Source organism: Ambystoma mexicanum, chromosome 4p (genome assembly GCF_040938575.1).
Source record: "Ambystoma mexicanum isolate Mex_15411 chromosome 4p, UKY_AmexF1_1, whole genome shotgun sequence".
Taxonomy (NCBI): domain Eukaryota; kingdom Metazoa; phylum Chordata; class Amphibia; order Caudata; family Ambystomatidae; genus Ambystoma; species Ambystoma mexicanum.
The window spans coordinates 1,203,260,561-1,203,284,377 of NC_090927.1; positions in this window are offsets into that span (position 1 = coordinate 1,203,260,561).

Consider the following 23,817-nt stretch of genomic DNA (forward strand, 5'->3'; position numbering starts at 1 on the left):
ATTAAATACTCGGGATGCTTTTGTGCTATCATCATTTTCTGAGGAACCTCTCGTTTAATTGCTTTTGCCCAATAAGTGATACTTATTTCAAACAATACTTTGACATCAGATGGGCGATCTCGAGACAGATCCTCATCAGTGACGTCAGTTAATCTCTAACCCTCCCCAATGACTGATGTACACCAGCATCTGCCTTCATTATCAACTCCATCAAGCATAGATAGCTCTCCTCGTACTATAGCTGCTTGTAATTCTAAGGGAAATACTCGTCCCTCTTCTTCAAGCATAGGTATCCTTCGTTTAAATAAAAACTCATTAGGTATTCTCACAGTCTTGCCTACTAGGCCCGATAGCCATGTCAACAGAACGCGTACCCCATAATGAAAAACTTCGGATTCCAACGGAACTGCTCGTATGGTCACTTGTCCTGCAAACACCATAATACATCCACTCACGTTTAAATAATGCATTCCTGGTGTTGAACACACTATGCCTTCATCGGTAAACGAAATTGTCATGTTCAACTTGGTCATTAAATCTCGACCTAATATATTGACAGGTGTCTGCCTTGAATATAGCAATGGCACCGAAATGTCACACTCTCCCATAGAGACTGGTCATTCTTCAGTAAAAGCAACTCTGCTTGTAGCTCCTGTGAAACCTTTAGTATTCATGGCATTTCCAGACAATTAAAATTTCCCCTCTTGTATACATGAGCGTGTTGAACCGGTGTCTACTAGAAACAAAAAACTTTTGCCTCCTACACTGACGTCTACCCTCGGTTCATCATGAGGATTCAGCATCACGGATAGTATCAAACACATCAAGTCTCCCAGTGAGCTGCCCTATTGTGGATACAGCCTCATTTCCGTACCTGTAAAATTATTCCCTCCATCGACAGTGACACCCCCTATCCTATGAGTCATTAACTGTCCTATGCTTGCACTTTGCTGTATCTGCGTAGCTGAATGCTGCGACTGCCCATGCATCAAATTCACTGCTGCCTGTTGTGTTTGTAAAGCTTGCTGCATTCTCCGCGCTTGTGCCTGTTGCATTGTTTGATCCTGAGCAAAATAATCTCCATTCTGCTGTGAATATGCAGGTGGGTTTGAAGTCCCCCCTCTTGAAAATTGACCATTCTGCACAAACCCTTGACTTCTGCACATACAAGCAAAATGCCCTGTCATTCCACATGCCCAACATATAGGATGCAGAAGTCTCCTATTCTGCCCATCCTGCATATCTTGATTGTCATTCTGCATGTTTTGAAACCTTCCTTGATTATTCCGAAAGTTTCCCTGATTATTCTGCCAATTCCCTTGATTATTTAAAAAATGTCCTCCTCGAAATCCTCCCCTTCCTCGTGGAGCAAATCCATTATTGCCTTGGTCAAACTGTCTTTGATTATTCATATGTGGCATGTTTGCTACTTGCTGTGAATTTGATCGGTTCCCACCAGTTATCTTTGCCCCTTCAATGGCATACTTGGACAATTTCTTCTGCACTAACTTTGCCTCTTCGCTTTTCTTGATATCATCTTTTTTGCGATTCTTTTCTTGAAAGAGTCTGCAATAATGCGTGATGGTCAGCTGAATTTCTGACCATGGTTTGGCTTCCATACCCACTATCTTCTTGAGCTGCTTCTGTACTGGGTCTGGCAGCCCTTGGCAATTTCTCCCAAATCTCACGTGTCTCCAAGGCCCAATGCGCTTGGAAATTTTGAATGTAAACAAGCGGTTCATCCCCTTCATGCATCTTTTTTGTCATTATAGTCCCATATCAGACGTGGCTGGATATAGTACTCTAAGCGCTTTCCAGACCACCGCTCTGCAGTTATTGAAAGGTGCTCCTTCATGAGCAGTGTTAACCGTAGTAACACCAGCATACCTTGCTCTGGACCAAACGTCATCAGCTCTGCTTCCAAGGATGGCAATCAGAAGACCCTTAATGTCCCCTATAGCCAATGTATTTCCTCCTGTCATCTTCTCTAATTCGTGTATCAATTTCCCAGCGCCAGAAGTTAAACTTGGAAGTTTACACCTTAAATTATCCTTGTCCATCTGCGGCAAGGTATATACTGTGGTCTGACCCCCCTTTTCCCTAGCAAGCGAAACTTCGAAACCCCAAACTCACTCTCATCTCCCATCATCTGTCTATTCAAGGCAGGGACAACATTTGTGCACCGCCTTCTTCCTGGCAGCGACCTTAATCTGCTCAAATAAGGTGGCGACTCCCCCTCTCACCATGGGGTTGCCCTTTAGGTCAGTGTAACTGCGTCAATGATTCTGACACCCAAGGTAGAGGTACGTCTAAATCTGACCATCTTACTTCCTTATCCATTGAAAAACATCCCTCTGGACCACATGCATCAGCTCTCTCTTCTCCACAGAAGGTGTCTCTATCTTCGTCTGACATTTCCTGTGCCCAACTCTTATAACTTCTCTCTGTTTAGAGTCAGTCTATCTAAAGACAACTCTTTAGGCTTCGTACTACATGAAGCTCCCTCTGTATCATACAGCTGTGTACTTAAGAGTCAATCATTTTTTCCCTTCCCCTTTAATTCTTTCTGGGCTGTCATTTCATTATAAACTTTATAGATCACTTCCCAAAGCTTCTAGAGTCAAACTCGTCCTCTAGATTTACTCTAGATGGGCCTGGTAATGACTCGTATTCTGGAAAGAACTCCTCCAGGTCCTCCCATGCTACTTCTGGATCAGGATTCCTTACTTCCTTCTTCAGGCGATCAAGAATGTGTGCTCTTTGCCTTCTTTTTAGTTCTATGTCATCGTCAAGCTCTCTGCGCTTCCTTACTTCCTTTCTCACCCTGTCTTCCTCTTTTTTCTTCGCATCCCTTCTTTCGTTTGCCCTTCGTATCGCCTCATCCTTTCGTCTTTCTATTCTCTTATCCCTTAATTTCCATTCCTCCTCTTCTATTCTCTTTCTTTCTAACCTTTCCCGCTCATTGATTGCCCTTTGTCTGTTATCATGTTTTCTTTGCTCTTCTGCTCTTTCCTGTTTCTTCAATTGTTCATCTTGGTATAATTGTTCCTGCCTTTGCCTATCCTTGCTTTTTGCCTCTTCTTCTTTCAATCGTTCCTCCCTTTCTTTATCCTTTTTATCTTGCTCATCTTGATCTTCCCTTCGTCTTACGTTGTCGATGCCTTTACCATCGAGTTTGAGTAAAATCTGACCACCCATCCATTCGTTGTGTAGAAGTGCTAACTCGTCATTTTTATCTCTTTCTCCTTTCCATCTCTTTATTTCTCTTCCCATATCTAAGGATGTGCTTGCTCGGTCACTTCTCTCTTTATTGCGTCTCTCCTTGTCCTCCGGACCTTAGTGATTACATCCTTCTCAGTATTTTTCTCCGGACCCTCGTTGCTGCTTTACGCAGGCGACTCCTATGCCGGGTTGCTATACCCTGCTGCTGCTTTAAGCTCCCTCAAAGGGTGCATCTATTCCAGGTGGGGCGGGGGAGCAAAGGGCTCCTCACCCCCCCTCTTTGCATACATTGAGGATCCAAACTATAGGAGGTGGCTCTTCTCTCTCCTCCTGGTACATTTTCCAAAGCTCTAAGCTCGCTGGTCACTTGTCTAGCTTTTTCCCCGTATATGCTGCATGCAAATATGTCATCATATGCTGCAGGACTGCCTTCGAAAGTGACTCTCCTTGTGGCCATGGCATAAACATTTTGTCTGCGGTTCCCTTAATCCATTCCGCACTATACTGTCTAAGCTTGAGTGCATGTTTTGGCAATTGCTTGCAGAGGTGCACAAGTGGAGTAACACCCTCCATTTTTTACTGTCAATACTCACTTTTGCTTGTCACAGATTTAAAAAGGTACGGTTCAGAAAAACAACATAATATGAGCGTGCACCAATCGTCGCAGGTTCCAATCCCTCTAAATCACGTTTTTACTTTAATCTTGCTAAAAAACATCATCAAATTTAAACAAAGAATTTGTTTTTTCAACTTCGCTTTTCTCCTCTTTTCATCAATCACTTTTGTCTATTATGTCATCATCAATACAAAAATACATAAAACAAACAGACAAACAGACATACTCGACCAGTCACATACATATCTTATTTCCTACAGTCTTTCCTCTAAGACTGTCCTACCCTCTAAAAACAATACTCCTACAGAGTTTAAATCGACCTCCTTAGGTTCGTTTTTAACCAAAACCGTCTCCTACGTCATCCGCAATGGGATTTTAAGTTCAATTTATTCTGTTACGTTCTTTAAGACGCAGGCACAGGGCGTATTCTTTTATCTTGGTCTCTCCTCACGATACCTCTTCATTGCTTGGCTTCTTTCTTGACAAGTCAATTTCTACTCAATAATTAACAATCTTATTCTCAAGTTACTTTTACCCCAGCCTCCCTCTGTTACTCGTTTTCCCCTTATCTCATCACTTTTCTTCACTCATTGCCCATACAGTATTGCCACCTCGCACAGTTTTTACTCACCATTCGCATTTTCATCTTCCAACTCTCGTGATCGTACACCTCTTTTACCACCTCTTCAACTGTCCGTTTGTTCAGCTTCCTGTAGACCGTAGGAGGGGATTCCGTCTGAAACCAGGGGACGTCACACTCTTCTTGCAAGGCTAGCAATTAAATGAAACCACTATCTACGTCGAGCTTCACGTTTTGTCAGCCGAATGGCAGAGTTTGTGTGATATTGCCGGGACCCCAAAGTTTACTTATCTCAAGGTAGTTGGCAAAAAGGATAACTGTTTTATTATCAATTATCTAAAACAGGGAGTACAATGAACATCAACGAACTCACTCGATCCTCTTACTCAACGAGTTTCATAAAAAACGGAGCCTGTATGCTAAAAACTCGTCATCTTTGACATTGACTTACGTATCTACCAACGTCATCCTACGTGGCAAACTACAAAAACCTACAAGTAAGAGTGGTAGGCTCGCAGTGAACACCTAAGTATATGATCCATACTAGTCTAAAAGAGTGTGAATATGTGATTGGTTACTTAACATCAGATGGGGGAACTAAGCCCTCCCCTTAAAATGACCACTATGAACGTCACTAAATGTACAATGTCCCATTGAATCATTGAATATGCAAACTATAGGACTCTTAATTACGCGGTCCCCTTCGATTGGTTGGCACTCTAACCTTCGTCAGTACTTTTCCTCCTACATCTAGCAGCACGCAGGCTGGCCTTCCAGGTGCTGGTGAGCTCGTCTTAACCATAGCTTCCCACCAATTAGCATATCAATCCATCATCACCTCAGTGGTCTGCTTGTCAATTAGGCTTTGAAGATTGGCCTTGAGTTTGTTCTGTACTGTGGAGAATTCAGGGGAGTGAAGGCACGCTCTGCCCTCATGCGTAGGTGTGAACATCTTCCTTCCATGTGACTGAAGACCATGTAATCAAGCTTCTAGTTTCTTTAAAATACTATTTTTTAATAGACCTCTGACGTCTTCCTTGTTCTGTTCATGCCTTCTGAACAGGAGTTTTTTCTTTCCCACGATTTGTATCCAATGTCAGTTTACTTCAGCCTGATAAATCTTTGGCTTCTTTGGCTCATCCAACCTCGCCTTTTCGAGATTCACTTTGTAAATTCAACTTCTGTTAGCTGCGACACACTAGAAATGAGGCCTTCTTTCTAATGTCCAGCACTGCTATAATACGTAGTGGAAACATCCAACCTTCTCTTGTCCATATACATATATATACGTTGGCGTTTGCCGCAATCTATTCACTATAAAGCTAGCCTCAAGATTACTTCATCTGCTTGCATTTCGTTTGCATCTGTACATGTGTAAAATGACTTGATATCTTCATCAGTTCTGTAGCATAAGCTTCTTCACCTTGATCCCAAGATGTCACTTATTTTTTATACTTTCTTGATGCCTTATAGATATCTTCATTCTCTTGTGTCTGCATCCTCTATATACGTGCACTCGACTCAGTGTGACATCACCATTCATCTTTGCCATTTATTTGCTCTGCTTCTTCAGGAATCTTATTCAAATGGCCATCATACTTTCTTGTATACAGGTATGGTTTTCTCAATGGGAACCTCACTTCCAGGATTCTCCTAGGTATTGGTATTCTTACTAGTACCGCACGTGTCTCACACTCTGGCTCCCAACATATAGGAAGTATGGGCAAAGTGGTTGAGGTAGGGGTACTTGGCTCCTCCTCTACACTCTTCCTTCTCAAGTCCTCCGCTCATCCACCTCCAACTCTCTGAGGTCCAGACACTTCTCCAGGCAGATAGTGGGGGGTAGATCTCTGTCCTCAGCTGGGGCCTCCCTCTGGAACAGCCTTCCTGTCTCTCTCAAACTTGAGCAGGACCACCTAAAGTTCTGAAAACAACTCAAGAGCTTCCTTTTTCTTCTGTGCTCTCTCTCCCTCTACCTTGCTGATGCTCCTGCTCATACTGGTTACCTGGCCACCCACTGAACTTACAAGACCAGGCTCCTGCACGACCAGTTGCCCTTGCACTGCCTTGGTCCTCCTAACCACCTAGGGACTGCACCTGCAACCCTACAGTACCTTGACTTATGAGCCACTTCCCTGGCAGCCCTTACTTGTTACAGTGCACTCTCTCTTCACCCGCCCCTCCTGGCACTTCTCCCCATCCCGCCCCTGCACTTGCACGATCTGAATGACACAAGGCCTAGTAAGATCGTTGTTTTTGCCCTCATTTTGTATTCTCTTCCTTGTCTTGTAACGGCTAGAAACACTTGTGTACAGGCGCTTTGTAAATGACGTATCATATCATATCATATGTTAATACTTTGATTGGTACTGATTATGATATACTTTTTCTACAGGAAACTTGGTTGTTATCTAAACCACTTCTCGCTGGCTATTCCAAATATTTTTAGAAAGCTGCCAAGGGTTTATCAAGTTGCCTGTGCAGGGGTCGCCTGACAGTAATCCGCCCTCTTCTTAACATGAAATGTGACTTGTGGGAATCAAATACTACCGATATTCTAGCAATAAAAATAGCATGTGGGGAGTTAGGGAATAGTGGGTGTTATGAGTTACTTTTACTTAAACTTTATTGGAATCCATCTAGAGGTGATGCCCCTAAATGTATCCAGGCTTTGACTCAAGTTCTGGATTCTTGGTATGATACCTCAACAGGTGAGATACTAATGGCAGGAGATTATTTCAATACTGATTGTGTCACTCCTCTCCAAAACAAGGGGAAAAGATATTTTAGATCTTATGAAACTTTGGAAACTTTACATGGCCAATGGTCAACTAGGTATGGATATCCTTGCTAAATCCACTTGGCCAAGGGGGTGAAACAACTCTATAATGGACTACGTCTTTCTATCTAAAACACTATTTGACAACTGTGTATCAGTTAAGGTTTGCCCTTCAAAGGCCAGCAACCAGGCATTGTACCACTTGGCAATTAATTGGAAAGGTCTAAGGAGGAGCTATATCCCCAATGCTTCTAATCTTTTAGTGAATCTCCCCCAACAATAGAATCTCTTGGGTTGTTTCTCCACAATAATTTTGATCGAACTACCGGACCATCATCTACTTTAAATAATTCTGAATTGTTCCTGAGTTTATTTCTTAGTGATAATGGTCGAGACATAAAGAGAGTCTCTTACAAGTATACTTTGTTTGATGAAACTGTAGCCTTTAAGAAAAAAGAATTAAGACACAATCTGAAGCAATTACAGAGTAGCAACAATTCATTATGCCTAACTTGTCACAAATCTTTGGAACACGCTTATAAAAATTGTCTCAAAACGTATAAATCCATATTTCATCAAAAAGATGCCAAAGAAATGTTAGACACTGAATCATTCTAGGATAAAGCCCTTTTGACAGTTTATTAACAGAGCAGAATCTCTTCAAATGCAATCATAAATAAATGTAATTTTGGAATTAACATGGAATACCTTTTTTGCCAAGGTTTATGCTTTACCATTTTCCATAACCAATGGGCCCCCTACCATGGGAAAATGCAAAGTGGTCCCTTTCCTTTCCTTTCCTTTCGAAGAGGATTAAAGGTATCATCAAGCTTTAGCCCTCGGGATCATCTGATTACGAGAGCTAAAGCTTTGTGTGCACCAGGTCCTGATGGGATCCTGATGTTGGTCCTTAAAGATAATCCCATTTTATGGTCTAAAGTATTGCTCGACCTATTTTCTTGCATTCTACCATTCAAGTCTATGCCTGAGTCTAGGAAGACCTCCACCTTTGTTCCAAGCTTTAAGAACGAAGACAGAGGTCTCCCAGTGAATTACAGACCCATAGCTCTTACTGACTGTGTGAGCAAGATCTTTTCAGCTGTTATCCTTAAAAATCTCATTGAGTGGATTCAGTATCAAGCAGTCAGACAGGGTATGGATTCTGCCTTAAGCAATCTTATCTCGTCTTTATTACAGCGACAGTCTTGGGACCTTTGGCGTCCTATTTACTTGGCATATCTGGACCCGTCACAAGCAGTTGACAGTGAAAACAGGATTCGACTTTGACACAAATGATCTGCTATGGGTTGCCTGCCTACTAATATTACCATCTTGAGTTATCCACATTTAGGAACAATAGTGAACATTTGTTTAGATTCTCTGGGCTCCCAGTTGGATGTACTTGCAATATAGCGTGGTTTCCGACAAGGATGTGTCTTGGCTCCAAAATATTTAAATTTATATATTGCTGATTTTGGCATGGTCTTCTCTCACTTGACTCCTTTCCACTTAAGTTGGGACATTACCCAATGTGTCACCTGGTCTATGCAGATGACATTGTAATAATGGACTAAACGCCCAAAGGTCTATAAAGACTACTACATGATCTTCACAACTATATGCGTGATATCGACGTGGAAATACATTTGTCAAAAATGTGTAACAAGCCAAAAGACACATTTTTTATCCTGGCACTAATAGGCTAAATTCATATGGCACATTTACAATACGCAGGTGGACCTAGAGAAAAGCTGGACATATCTAGGAAGTAATATCCAAGAGTCCTTTGTTTTTTTTAAAATCATAAATGAAAACTATTGGTACGAAATATGACAAATTCTCTATTATCCCGCTCCTAAGGTTCTATAAGGGTAAAATTGTGCCATGCTTAACCTATGTAACTGAAATTAAATCAGCAAAACTAGTGTGGGAGAAAGTGGAGAGTAACATCTGGAGATGTGCTTTAAACCTTCCTAGAGAAGTACCCATTCCCATTATTCGATTTGTGAGCTTGGGCCGAAATCTTTGCAGGCTTATATCAATTGGAAGTCTTTACATCTGTATTCCAAATGGTGAAACCCCCTCCTGTTTCATTGCTATAAAAAAAGCTGGTAAACTTAAAGGAGGGACAGTCATGTTAGGCATTTTAAATAAATGGGTTGAAAAGGCACAGAATTGATTGAAATCACTATATATTAAAGAGATTCCCATGAGAATCAAAAAGAATTTCAATTTGATGGGTTTGATATAAACCAGATCGTCAAATATGATTTATAAATTGTTCAGATTTTCTCATATAGGCGAGAAAGTCCTTGCAAATATTCCATTATACCAAAGGAAATCTCCCAATAGAAGGTGGAGGATGAACTTTTTAAGACTTAGGTTAAACCTACATCGTACACGTGAAACCACCATCATCAAACCCAAAGCACTGACAGTCTTAAGAGCATGTAGATTTTGTAGGGACGAATCAAGGATAGAAACTTTGGAACATCTGTTTATAGCTTGTGCAACCTCCAATCAAAATTTGCTGTTCATTTTTCAAGAGTCTTTTATTAATATGTCTTCTAATAGTATCTGTAATTATATCATGAGTGTCAGACTTCTCAGAGTATTGCAGCAATTAATTTCCCATCAGATATTTTAAAATTGAAATATGATGTATATATGTATGACATATTTTTAATCTGGTAAATGGATGTAAATGGATGTAAATGGATGTCTGTCTTTTACGCAATCTCTGATATAAGTGTTAAGAATTTTTATTTTTATTTTTATTTTTTAATCTATATTGTGTTTTGTGTAAGGTTTAAGTTAAACCATAACACAACTAAAGTTACAAAAAGAAACAAATGAATCCTGATTTCTCTGTAGTGTAGCACTCCTTTGGATGGTGCTAACTTCTGTCTATCTTCGTTGACTGCGGAAAAATGAATTCTGGTGAGGGCAACTGGGATCAGGTTGTTGGATTCCTGGAAGGTCGAGTACACCATGTGGGTGCGATCCAAGACTATATCCTCTTCATCTAGGAGCAAGAGGATGTTCTTGAAGTGACCTCGGATGAAGTCTTCAAGCTCCGAGTCCTAAATACGGGATGGTATCACTTTGACATGGATGTTATTCCTTCTGGGTCAGTTTTCCATTTTTGCCTGTTTTGTGAGTAGTTGTTCGGTGGAGGCTTCTAGGGATTCTACTCTTGTGGTCAGTTCTGTCAACATGTAAAACTGCTCACATATGAGTGTTTGAGGTCGTTGATGCAGTTCTCCAGCCCTGAGACCTGTTCATCCATAGTCGTGATCTTTTCGGCCTATCTCCGCTGTGCTGGAATGGATCTTGTATTTCAGTTCTTGCAGCAGGAGCTAGGGAGTCTAGGAGAGGATCGCTGGCTGATGGTGTGTGGTGCACTTCTGTCCTGACTTCCTCTTTCTTCACTTTGGGCAGGGTCGCATTCATTAGTATGAGAATGTCAGTCGCTTTGTTGCTTTTTTGTTCTGCTTAGCTATGATGACTTGAGTGGAGGTGTGTTGATCAGACCCAGGCCAGTGAACAGACCGTGATCAGGAATGGGGTCTGATGTGCAGCCACCATAGGGGCGGCTGTGGGCTTCTAGCTCCCCCGCCTCCCTCAGACAACCCACTTGCACTGTACTCCGGATGTCAGAGAGTGCACTAGTGGTCAGACCAGTGAGCCAGGGGTGGATCTGAGCCACAGGACACTTGGTGCCCATGGAACGGCCAGATCAACACACTGCCCAGATGATCCCATAGATGATGGGACGAGTGGTTGGCTGCCACTGAGCACAAGCTCGAACTCTCAGCTGCCATGTTAACTTCTTGGTCACACCTCTCCCCATAAACCTCTTTCTATACTATGGCCAGCTCCTGATGTCAGAAGTGGTATTTTAGCCAGATAATTTCTTTTCACAGGTTCAAAAACAGAAGTGTCACAGTACAGCATATCAAAATCAGAAAACAGATCATAACAACCAGATACTTCATTCTGCAAGGGCTGCCGCTCTCTTGCAATTTATAACATTTGTAACTATGCCGGATGCTCCTGCACTTTCGCAGCAGGGTTAGACAGCAGGAGGACAAGAAAGGACCCCTTCTATCTAGGGGCAAAGGCAGTTTTCTGCTGGTGGACCATTATGAGAATGCTATCTCCAGGTTGTTATGAGTGATCGGGGTAGACGGTTCACATGTCAAAGATGCTCGGACCTCAACATGAACGAGACTGACAGAAGAGATGAAGGTCTTCAGATACTCTAATTGTCTATTGTCAGACAAGTGTAAATCATTAAACATAGCTTTTTCAGGAGGGGATGGAGGCAAGCACATTGGAGGTTCTTAGAGGACCTCATAGGGGCTAAGTCCTGTTTCCCTGTTGGAGTACTTCTCATGCTAAACAACACCAGTGGTACGGCCTCAGGCCACTTTAACCGAGTCTCTTGGCATAATTTCACCAACTTGTTCTTTAGCATCCCATTCCTCCTCTACTGCCCCAACAGACTGATGGTGGTGAGGATAGTGTAAATTGTGTCGCATCTTCAATGTAGACAAAAGTGACTTTGCAATGCTGTTCACGAAATGTGTGCCTTAATCACTATTAATACTTATGGGCACCCCAAACCTTGAAATGAAGTCTTGTTTCAAGATCTTAACAACCATCACTGCATCTGCCTTCCTACATGGATAGGCTTTCAGCCATCCAGAGAACACATCCACAATAACAAAGAGGTACTTCCAGTTGTTGCACTGCAGCAACTGTAGGAAATCAATTTCAAGGCCCGCAAAAAGGGCCAGAGTTAAGTGGATGTGCCCCTATCTGGAGGGTACAGTCTTCCCCACGTTATTTGACAAACAAATTATGCATCTCTGAAAGTATTCCTGAGCCATTATTGTAAGTAACATGGCCATTCCATCGTGTTCCACATCTGTCTGACTTTGATAGAGTTAACAAGATGAGGTACTGGTATCTTGGGACCCACTAGCCGACCCTGACCATCTCTCCACAGCGAGTCCTCATACAATCAGCACCCCTTTCACACCCAGCTGTTTTTCTCACTTATGGTTGTATTCTTTCATATGGAAGCCAAGTCTTCTGAAGTTCTACATGGCGAAGGATCAGAACTAGCTTTAACAGGCAGAACATATAAATCAGCCGTAGCCAATCTGGCAGTTAATTTGGCTCTGTCATCTGCAAAATTATTGCTGCAGCTTATCAGATCTTCTTTACACTGCTGAGCAGCACATTCGTTAGTGGCTATTATTTTGGGCAGCATGATTGCATCTAACAGGGCCTTTTTCATACTGAATTTATTTTTTAGGGGTTGGGGGTAGATGTCAAGAGCTGGCCACAGTCATGGGCTACGCCAAAGGCATACCCCAAGTCAGTATACACATTAACTGACTGTTGCGCAAGTAGCCACTAGTTTGGCTACTTGGGCTGAGTTTACTTGTGGTAATGTCCCTCTCTCTACCACTTCCCCTGGTGCACAGATGCACACTGAGAGACCAATTTCCCTTTCTAATCTCGGTAACAAGAACCATCAACGAAGAACTCTAAATGTGGTTCAGACAATGGTACATCAGTAGGATCTGCTCACATTTTCAGTATACACCAGTAATTGCCACACAATGGGGAGGGGTGCTATCATGAGACTCTTCTTCCCCAGGGGCAGGAGTCAGAGAAGCTATGTTCAAGATGGAACATAGAGTCAGGGTAATATTTAACAACTTCACAAGAAGTATCTCTTTTTTACTAGCCCTTGGGACAGAAGTGCTGGATCTTAGTCTTTAGTAATAGAGAAACAACGGCATGGTGCACGGCTAAAGGAAAGGAGATCCTAATACAATGTTCTCACTGTTTCACTGCTAACACTGCTGCCACTGCTAATCTTAAGCAAGGTACATTCTAGTTGCTACAGATTCAACCTCTTTTTATGTAACAAGCAATAGGCCCAATATGCATTCCATGTTATTGGGTAAGTACCACCAATGTGAATCCATTTCTCTCATGGCAGTATAAAGTGAATCCCTTTTTAGAATTCAATTAAACTAAGGGCAGATGCTTCGACCAAGCATGATTTTATTTTTACAAAGGCCTCTTCTGTCTCAGGAGTCCACTGCAAGGACTCATGTGTTAAATTGGGTATAGATTTGAAAGGGTCGCACTAGCTCTGAATAACCCAGAATCCACTGCCAGCAGTAACCTAGATCTCTGAAATGTTCTCATCTGTGTAATAATCTGTGTTTTTGGAATTTTATTAACAGCTTCTTCCCAGGAAGAAGATATCAGCCACTAACCTTCCATGATGCTATGTCGTAGATAGTGAAACATTTGCACACACAACTGCAATTTCTGTTATGCAGTTAATAATACTTGAGTATCTTGTTTACAAGATTCCTAGGGATGAGACGGTATCAACAAATCGTACAAGGTAATTTCTTAAACAACATCCGTCTTAATCTTTACAGGTTCACCTATATGTATGCATCCTACCTCATTATCATTATCAAGAATCAGGTATAGAATAAATCAGTACCGTAAATCCTATGTCCACCCTTTCTCGTTGATCTCCCGTTGGTCTGCTATCTCTTCCCGCAGTGTTGCCAACACTGCCTCTGCATTTGCAGAGGGTACACTCAAAAACATCTGGGGTGCAGTATATGATGCATCTAAGTTTACACAGAAGATCACGCCTAATAAAGTTACTGGTGCAGTAAGGCACAAAACACATGAATGGGTAATAAGTCCTAGTGTAAAGGTGATGGGTTCTGGAAACAAGTGCACAATAGGATTGTTCGATATGCCTGCAGCTTTGACAGTTTCTGCAGAGATAGGGGCATCCAGCAAATCATACATCTGCAAGCTGCATCTATTATCCCCAGTATCTACTAAACAGGCAACAGCTTTCCCCGTACATCACATTGGACATATTGATATTGATATTTATGGGCCTTCTTGATCTACTGGGGTAAAAGGGGAGACCAGAGTCCCTCCCTCCTCTGATTCTCAGAAAGTATCCTGATCCATCAATGTAGTGTTAGATTCCCTAGGAACAAATTAATTTACATTTGGGTTGGGGAAAAGAGGTGGAGCCCCCTGTGCAGTGTTAGATAAAACTTCACTTACTGCTATTTTAACTTTATATTTGTGGACCCCCTAAACCTTTTGCTTTTGTTTTAGACTCCAGTCCTGACTTTCTGCCATTTGAACATAGCCTTTAGCTGCACTCCACTCAGTTTTCGCTCATCCTTATGGGGAAACTGACTTGTTCTTCGGGCAGTCAGTACCAAGAAACTTTCTTTCTTGTTGTTTTATGACCTTGTTCACACTTTTGGCACCTGTATTTCAATGCGCAAAGTACATTACTGTATCTCGCACTGGGGTCCTTGCATTTTTGGGCCCTAGCCATTCCTTAAGGACTTTTTCTTAACTGGTGGCACCAGAAGCTTTTTCGTGTGTTTTCACATTTCTGTACTGAGCCATACCTCGCTTACCACGTTTGGCTCAAGACTGCGGCTAGTGTCCATTATGGCCATGTCCTGAGTTCCTTTGTCTTCTCCTTTGGCCATTTTGTCTATTGAAAACAAAAAAAGAAGGGTACCTGTACGCCCAGCGATCCTTCAGGCAAACAATGTAGTTATATACAAAAACATGAATCTGGGGCCGTGAGGCTGGATTACATACTCTGATATCAATTGTTCAGACAGATTTAATTCCATCAACATATTTTTTTTTTTACCAAATTTCATTAAAACAACATGGATACTGTATAACAAATCAAAATTAAATCAACAATACCTCATTTTATCCACCTTTCATACACACTCAAATCTTCACACACTCAACCTCTTTACCACATTTTCTGGCTATACACAGAATAGTTTACAATACAGTCTCCTTTGTCGCCTCTTCACCTATCCATAACAGTACATTTGGCACCATTTATCTCTTTTCAAGGTATGCCTTTCTTAGGCCACTACAGTTTCTTTGTGGACTCTGTCTACATATGTTTTCGGTCAGATGGGGGCACCCAATTCTCGCCCACAAATATTATGACCTTCTTCAGGACAACACACACAAGAGTAATTTTTGTTTCTTCACCTGCCAAAATATAGGTGGAAGATGTCTTCAACAATTTTACAGTTCCAAGTCACCTAAAAACAAACATATATACAAATATTTTAATCCAACCTCAATTCTTTGTCAAGGCATATTCAAATTGTGCAATGATAAGATGGATTTCCGAACTCTGACCTGGAGGGGCAGAGGTTCAGAAGACCAGCCTAGTTTCTTGGAACAGAGTAACCTCTGGACAAGCCAGACCAATGAGGGTAGCGATGGCGGTGGTCAAGACTAAGTCTCAAGAGGGGTGAGGGTGACTGAAAGCCCGCAATGAGCACACAAAGCAAGGACACTTACAAATTACTCCAGACAGGTGTTATATTAAAAATATAGACAGATTTATTACCAGGCCTTTGTAACATCGACCATAGCAAAGAATCACAATAATATGAAAGTAAACCAACACATCACAATCAATACAATATATATACAAGACCGAGGGGTCTAAGAAGTTAGGAGCATGTAATATGTAGACCACCTAGATGGGGAGGAAAACAGGCAGTGCAAGTAATCATTAGACCCAGTTTGACATCCGAAATACACCTGAATAGGAGGAAGTCCGAGCCCTACAAAGAGAGGAGCCTTATGCTCAAAAGTACCCGCACGCGCTGGTGCCAATGGACAAAAGAGGGCCTCTTCAAGGATATCAAGTAGTTCAGGAAGGTGAATGAAGCGATGCAGAGCAAGTCCCCACTACTCAAGCAAGGCCTCCACTTGTGGGCAGAGGCAGGGTGAGAGTGCGGGATAGAGTCGCTATTTCGCAACAGCGGTGGAAAAGAAACAGTATCCAGCGCGAGGGGCCACTGGTTGGGGTATGGACTACTCACCGGTCCCTGACGCAGGCAGACCCAGACTTCTCCAGTTCAGTTCACGATGCTGGCAGGTTCAGTTTCAATCATCAGGACGTCTCGACACCCAGGAGATTCTGTGTAGCAGGATGTAGGGTCGAGGGTGTCCCAAATGCAGTGGACGTGCACAGGTTGTTACCACAGCAGGGCAACACGGCAACCGCATTTACTCTGGTCCGGGTGCAATTGTCTCACTTCAGACCTGGGAATGCCAAGTGTATGAAATTCGGTGTGAGGGTGCCATGGACGTAGAGCAAGCAGTAGACCAAGTTTCGAGGGCTTCCTCGAAACGGCAGCAGTGACAGAGCAAAGCGTTCTGCGTAAGCTGGTCAGCCCACTGGATGGCCCAGGGACACTTCCGAAGAGGCTTACTGGCAGGGTTTGATGAAGGTGCCGGGAATAATTGATCCCACTATTCCAATAGGTCGAAGCACCTTTGCAGACCTTCTAGTACGATCAGATGCAGAGGGGTCTCGCAGGACAACAGCAGTTCAGGGTGCCAAACCTTCAGCGGGTCACCAGCGGTTCCTCAACTCAGCTTCATGTTGCAGGATACTAGGCTCCTTATCCCTTGTTCAGTGTGAACTCAGGAGATCGACATGGTAGTGGTGTTTTCAGCCTTGTCTTATCCAAAGTTCCCTTCGCGCCAAAACGGAGAGGACCCAATGGGAGATCTGCTCACAAAGACTCACACCATACGTGGACCTATCACGGACCACGGTTTTCCTATGCATTCAGGACATTCTAGACTCTCTGGCACCCAGGATGTGTATTGGGAACAGACATCCCAGCCGACATCCTGGAGGCACACACAAGGCATGCAGAAGCCCGCGAGAGCTTTGGGGTTTTGCGGGAAAGTGCATGACCAAATAAGGACGGCCCCGGGTCGGCTCGACCTGGGGGAAGGTGAAGGGGCAAGACGGTCAGCGGACAGGACAAAGAACCTCGTGGCATGGCCATTTTGGAGCCAGGCCACTTACTTGTGCCAAACGCGGTAAGCGCGGATAACATGGCAAAAAAGGGTTCAAAACAAAAAAGAAACAATAGCTGCCACTAGTCCTGTCCGTGACACACTTGCACAGTTCATAATAAGTCCAGCGAGAGTTTCTAGGGCCTTTGGAATGACTAGAGACCCAAGAGCGCGGTAAAGTAAGTTACAGTGCACTCTTGTTTCATGTTGCCCAAAAGCTGCAACATGAGGAAAGGACTAAGGGAAACAAAGTCTCCCAGTTCTGACTGTTTTAAGGGCATGTCAGTTTCCCCATAAGAATTGAGCGAAAGCCCAGAGGAGTGCGGCAGAAGGCTGCGCTTCTCTGGCAAAGTTTAGATCCGGGTGTAAAACAACAGGAAAAAGTTTGGGGGTTGCCACATGGGGGGAAAATTACATACAATTATGAAATCTTTCCTAACACTCTCTCCTCCCCCGGACAGGGGGAACAAATCCACCCCTGGATGAGTTTCTCGTTCAGGTCGGTTAAACATTCTGGACAACCCACCAGCATTGCTATGTTGGATACCTGGCCTATGCTCAATAGTGAAGTCAAAGCCTTGTAGACTTATGGACCACCTAAGCAACTTTGGATTCTCTCCCTTCATGTTCATCAGCCACTTTAAGGGCTTATGGTCAGTTTGCACAGTGAAGTGGGTCCCATAGAGGTAGGGCCTCAGCTTCCGTTGGGCCCCACACAACAGAGAAACATTCTTTCTCTACCGTGGACCATCTGAGCTCTCTGTCCTTAAGCTGGCGACTAATAAAACCAATAGGGTGTTCCTTACCCTTCTCATCTACTTGCGATAGTACAGCTCCTATCCCAGTGTCAGAGGCGTCCGTCTGCATGATAAAAGGTCTTTGATAATCAGGGGCCCTGAGGACAGGGGCCTGGCACAAGGAGTCTTTCAAGCCATTGAAGGCCTTCTCATACTCTTCAGTCCAAGTTACCTTCTTGGGTTTCTTCGGAGTGGTGAGAGCAGTCAGAGGGGCAGCTATGGTGCCATAGTCTGCCATGAAATTTCTGTAATACCCCTGAGTCCTAAAAAGGCTCTCACTTGGGTCTGTGTGGAGGGGGTAGGCCAGTCTTGTACTGCTTGTACTTTACTGGGTAGAGGCTGTATCCTCCCTCCACCTACTTCATGTCCAAAGTAAACCACTGAGCCTTGTCCAATCTGGCATTTACTGGCCTTTATGGTCAAGTTGGCTTTCTGAAGAACCTGCAACACAATCCCAAGGTGTTTCACATGGTCTTCCCAGGTGGCACTGAAAACTGCTATATCATCCAGATATGCAAGACAGAATTCATCCAACCCATTCAACACATGATTCACAAGCCTCTGGAAAGTGGCAGGTGCATTCTTCAACCCAAAAGGCATTACCTTGAACTGTTAAAGACCTTCTGGATTGAGAACGCTGTCTTCTCCTTGGCATGTTCTGCCAGGGCTATTTGCCAATAGCCTACAGTGAGGTCAAACGTGCTGAGGTACTAGGAGGCACCCAAGGTATCCACCAGCTCATTTGTTTGAGGCAAGGGGTGTGCATCTGTCTCGGAGACAGCATTCAGACCCCTGTAATCCACGCAGAACCTCAATTCGGAAGTACCTGCTTTTGGAACCAAAACCACAGGGCTGGACCAAGGACTACTAGAGGGTTCAATCACTCCAAGATCTAACATTTTGTTGACTTCCGTCTTAATGTAAGTCTGTACTTTGTCTGACATCCTGTATCCCCTACTTTTGGTAGGTACACTGTCTCCTGTGTCTATGTTATGTTTGCACCAAGGTCTCAAACCAAGGGACTGTGAAAACAGGGAGGAAAATTGCCTAAGCAAACTTTGCTTTTTTTATTTATTTTTTTATTTGTTTTGGTTACATGGTAACCTTTACAAAAACAATATAAAACCAATAAGAACAGATCTTAAAAAGATACATACATAAAATTCTGGTTACATGGATTCTATTGCATTCCTTATAATACATCCTAATACAACCAAAAAGGATAAATGCATTATACTTCAAGTGATCCATATTAAAACAAAATGAAAAAAGACACGCAAGATGCATAAGCCTACAAAATGTTTTAGCTGAACTACCTCCCTATAGTTTGCATTTAACTTTTAGAAAATGCAGTACGGCCAGTTGAAGTTTGACCCTAGATCCATACAACATGTCTTTCCATAGGGCAACCAGATCCACATTCTCTGGGTTGGGCACATATTTAATGAAGTAATCAATGCGTGCCGATCTTAGACCCAAACATTGTGTCAACAGGTGTTGTAAAGTTACTGCTCCAATGTCTAAATCACAAGATAGACATTTAGGGGCCGATTCATGGAACAAACGTGCGCCGAAAATCTATGCGCAAGCAGGCGCAAGCAAGCGCAAGCGCGAAAAAACAGGCGCATGCGCTCACGTGCGATTCATGGAAGTCCCTGCGCGTGTTTTCTTCGGGATGTGCGCCAAACTCGTGCATGGCGCACACGTCACTGAAATATCCTGAACGGCGTGCGCGACACGCACAGTGAAAGCGCACAACCTCGGCGCACACACCAAAAAGGGGGCGGAACACGGGGCGTAACGTGCGGAATGGGGAACAACGCGCGAAAATAAGGGCGTAACTGGGATGTACTGCTGGGAAGCAGACGGAAGGCCCACACACACACGCGAACCACACGTATTCATGGAATCGAATAGGGCAAAGCCGCGCACGGCCAAAGACACGCACAGGCCTAAACACGTCCACCACACGAAGGCAGGCTGTAGCGTCCCTGCGCATCACAAAAGCGCCAATATACAGTAATGATGAATGTCACATACTGATATTGTGCCTGGGGTTCGCGTGAAGTTTTCCACGCGATCGGGCCTGGGGGAGCGGGCTACGTGTATTACAGGGGTTCGTGTGAAGTTTTCCACGCGATTGGGCCTGGGGGAGCGGGGCCTGGGGGATCGGGCTACGTGTATTACAGGGGTTCGCGTGAAGTTTTCCACGCGATCGGGCCTGGGGGAGCTGGCTACGTGTATTACAGGGGTTCGCGTGAAGTTTTTCACGCGATCGGGCCTGGGGGAGCGGGCTACGTGTATTACAGGGGTTCGCGTGAAGTTTTTCACGCGATCGGGCCTGGGGGAGCGGGCTACGTGTATTACAGGGGTTCGCGTGAAATTTTTCACGAGATCGGGCCTGGGGGAGCGGGCTACTTGTATTACAGGGGTTCGCGTGAAGTTTTCCAATGCGATCGGGCCTGGGGGAACGGGCTACGGTTATTACAGGGGTACGCGTGAGGTTTTCCACACGATTGGGCCTGGGGGAGCGGGCTACGTGTATTACAGGGGTTCGCGTGAAGTTTTCCACGCGATCGGGCCTGGGGGAGCGGGCTACGTGTATTACAGGGGTTCGCGTGAAGTTTTCCACGCGATCGGGCCTGGGGGAGCGGGCTACATGTATTACAGGGGTTTGCGTGAAGTTTTCCACGCGATCGGGCCTGGGGGAGCGGGCTACATGTATTACAGGGGTTAGCGTGAAGTGGGGAGCGGGCTACCACCCACCGTCTGCCTTGCATGTAGTAGAACGCGTAGCCAACACCCGCTGTAAAGTAATAGCGGCTGGAAGACACACGCACCGCACCCCACGAAAAGCACGTACAGAGCAATGTAAAGGCACGTGGGATCTACAAGCCCTGCCAGGGAAACGCCCGTGCGTGAAACGTCACAGACGCGCTTACGCACTAAGGGCCTTTGGTCCAATGAAATTGCGTATGCGTGATGACGTGCTTATGAACTAAGGGCCTTTGGTCCAATGAAATCGTGTATGCGTGCTGACGCGCTTACGCGCTAAGGGCCTTTCCTCGATTTACACACAGACGTGCAAGATTTTCACGTGCCAAATCACTCCGTATCAAGCTGGCCACGCGTAAGCACACGGAAGACCACGTTCCTGCCCAAAAGGCCGAATTACTGCCCCCCAGAGTCCCGAGCAGCCTCCCACGAGCCATCTGCTGCTGCCTGCCTGCCTGCCTGCTGCCACCGTGCCCTGCCATTTGGTGCCTGCACATCAGCCATCTGCAGGGGTCCATTTGCTGTGTCCACCCCTGCTGGAACAGAAGACTCCCGACTGGGATACCATCGCTCCACAGCCCAGCCCCAGGACCCAGTTGCCCACCCACTCCTGCCTCTGGGGTTGCCATGTCGGGCACTGCAACAGCTGGCACCACTGGCAACCCCCGGCCAGAGAGACAGAGGGGCACCAGCTTCACTGCCACCGAAGTTGGTGTCCTGGTGGAGCAAGTCCTGGGGCAGTATGATGCCCTCTTCGGAAGTAAGCGCGCCAACAAGGAAGGACGGACTCGGATCTGGACGGACATCGTGACTGCCATCAACGCGGAGGGGGTGGCAGTCCGCGACTACCAACATGTCAAAAGCGCTGGGATGACTGCAGGTCCAGGACCCTCTTGAAGGCCCGGCGCCTCATGGAGGGGGGCTGGGGCCACATGAGTACCATCCAGATGAGGGTCCTGGAACGCGTAGGCCCAGTGCTCCACGCCCAGATCCTTGAGAGGCAGACCCATCTGGAGTTGAGCTGTAAGTGGCCAAGCATTGCTGTGTGAGACAGGGCATGTCGCAGTGTGCTGGTTGTCTGATACTTGCCTGTATGTGTGACATAGGCCATGTATGCATGTGTGTGTGCAGGGACGTCATGCATGTGAGACCAGTAATGTGTGAACCACACGGTTGGTGCATGTGTTCAAATGCAACATGGGTTGCCCTATGCGGAATGGCCACATGAAAGCATGCCAGTCTCTGTTCCTGGACATGGGTGGGGGTGAGGGATGGGTGCTGATGCCATGTACATGTATGCTGTCCATGTCTGTGTGTCTGACCTGCGTGTCTGTGACTTGTGAATGCCAGGGATGCATGACACACCACTGTGTCTGTGGTGTACGATGCAGATGGATGAAACTAGGGTGAAGTGTGTGCATGTGATAGGCATGGCCCATGATGCATGTGAGTTCCAAAACAACATTGTATGTTTCAAGAATCCCTTGGACATGTATGCTAATGTCCATAGCATGCGCCATGCCTGTTACCGCATGTGTTTTACCTGCACTGAGCCATGTGTTGTGGATGGACATGATGGAAGTGATCTTTGACAGTGCCACTCATCTGCTATTGCTTCCTGTCTAGGGGACCATTGTACAGTACCCTGATGCTTGTGTTCTATGTCTCCCTCTACACAGCGCCACGTGAAGAAGAGGGCGGAGACGGCACTGTGGAGCAAAGCGGCGGGGATGCCCCCACGGCTGCAACGGAAGGGGTGGGTGAGCCCCCACAGGGGCTTGCAACGGCGGAAGACGGGGTGGAGCCATCCAGGTTGGTGGTTTCCACAGAGGTGGCGGAGGCCGCTACTGAGGAGCACATGGGGCCTGGTGGGGGCATCCCTGCTGGTGCAAGTGTTGCAGTCCAGGGGCAGGGGCAGGAGGCAGCACAGGTCGCCGCAGAGGGGCCCGTGCATTTCACTGTCCCTGACACTGTGACTGCACCAGCATGCACCAGCAGGGATGCCCCATCCCAAGCCCGTCCGCAGGTAGGGGGGATGTCCATGTCATCTGACTCCCCTCCACCTGCGGACGAGGGGACCCCTGGCCGTATGGAGAAGGTCCTGATTGGTGTCGCGTTGCGCACAGGTGCAATTCGTGATGAGGTGCGTGCTTCCCGGGAGGAGCATGCACGTCATCACGGAGAGCACCGTGCCGACGTGGCCCAGTTGGGATCGGCCATGGTCGGGGGTTTCCTACATGTGTCGGCCAATCTGGTGACCCTCTCATCCTCTGTGGAGACTATGCACCAGTCGTTCTGCATTACGTCTTCCGGCCCAGAAGCCACCAGGGCCCCCTGTGGACCTGCCCCGACCAATGCAGCCAGCTCGTTGGGGATCCCATCCCTGCCACAGTCGGGAGTCGGAGGTCCAGCAGGGGTGGACACACCAGCAACTGGACCCCAGCAGATGGAGGATGTGACGGCATCATCGGGCAGGGCACGTGCACGACGGCGTTGGTGGATTCCATCAGCCTGGATGCCGTCGTGCTGGCACAGGCAGTTGCGTCAGAGGCAGCGGCAGGTTCGACGTGGGAGGCATCATGGCTCAGGTCCATCAACATCAGGGGTGCAGGCATCGGCCGGAGGTCAGGAGAACCCTGGAATGGGAGTGGCTTCCGTGTGGGAGCGGTTGGGCCAGCAGATAGGTGCGGAGCGGCAGCGGGCAGAGGAGGAACGGCTCACAATTGTCAGGGCGGAGAACTCCATGCGGAGGGCGCTGAGGCGGGCTGAGTGCCTCGAGGGTCTTCGCAGAGAGTTGGAGCTGGACACTGCTTTATCCCTGCGAGACCTCGGGGCCAGGGAACATGCCCGCCTCCAAGCTATTGAACAGGAGTTCGATGATGCCCTGGCCCATGACAACATCCAGTGAGCCGTTGGACTAGCCTGCTGCCCTTGTAAATAGTTATGTAGTTAGTGTTAGGTTTCCTTTGTTTTTGCATTTTTTTTGGACCTTTTGGACAATGGGCCACATTTTTGTATATAGTTTTTTTTTATTAGGTAGTGTTGTTAGATAGGTTTCATTTCTTTTGTTGGGATCATGGACCCTGGCTTGTTCATCTGT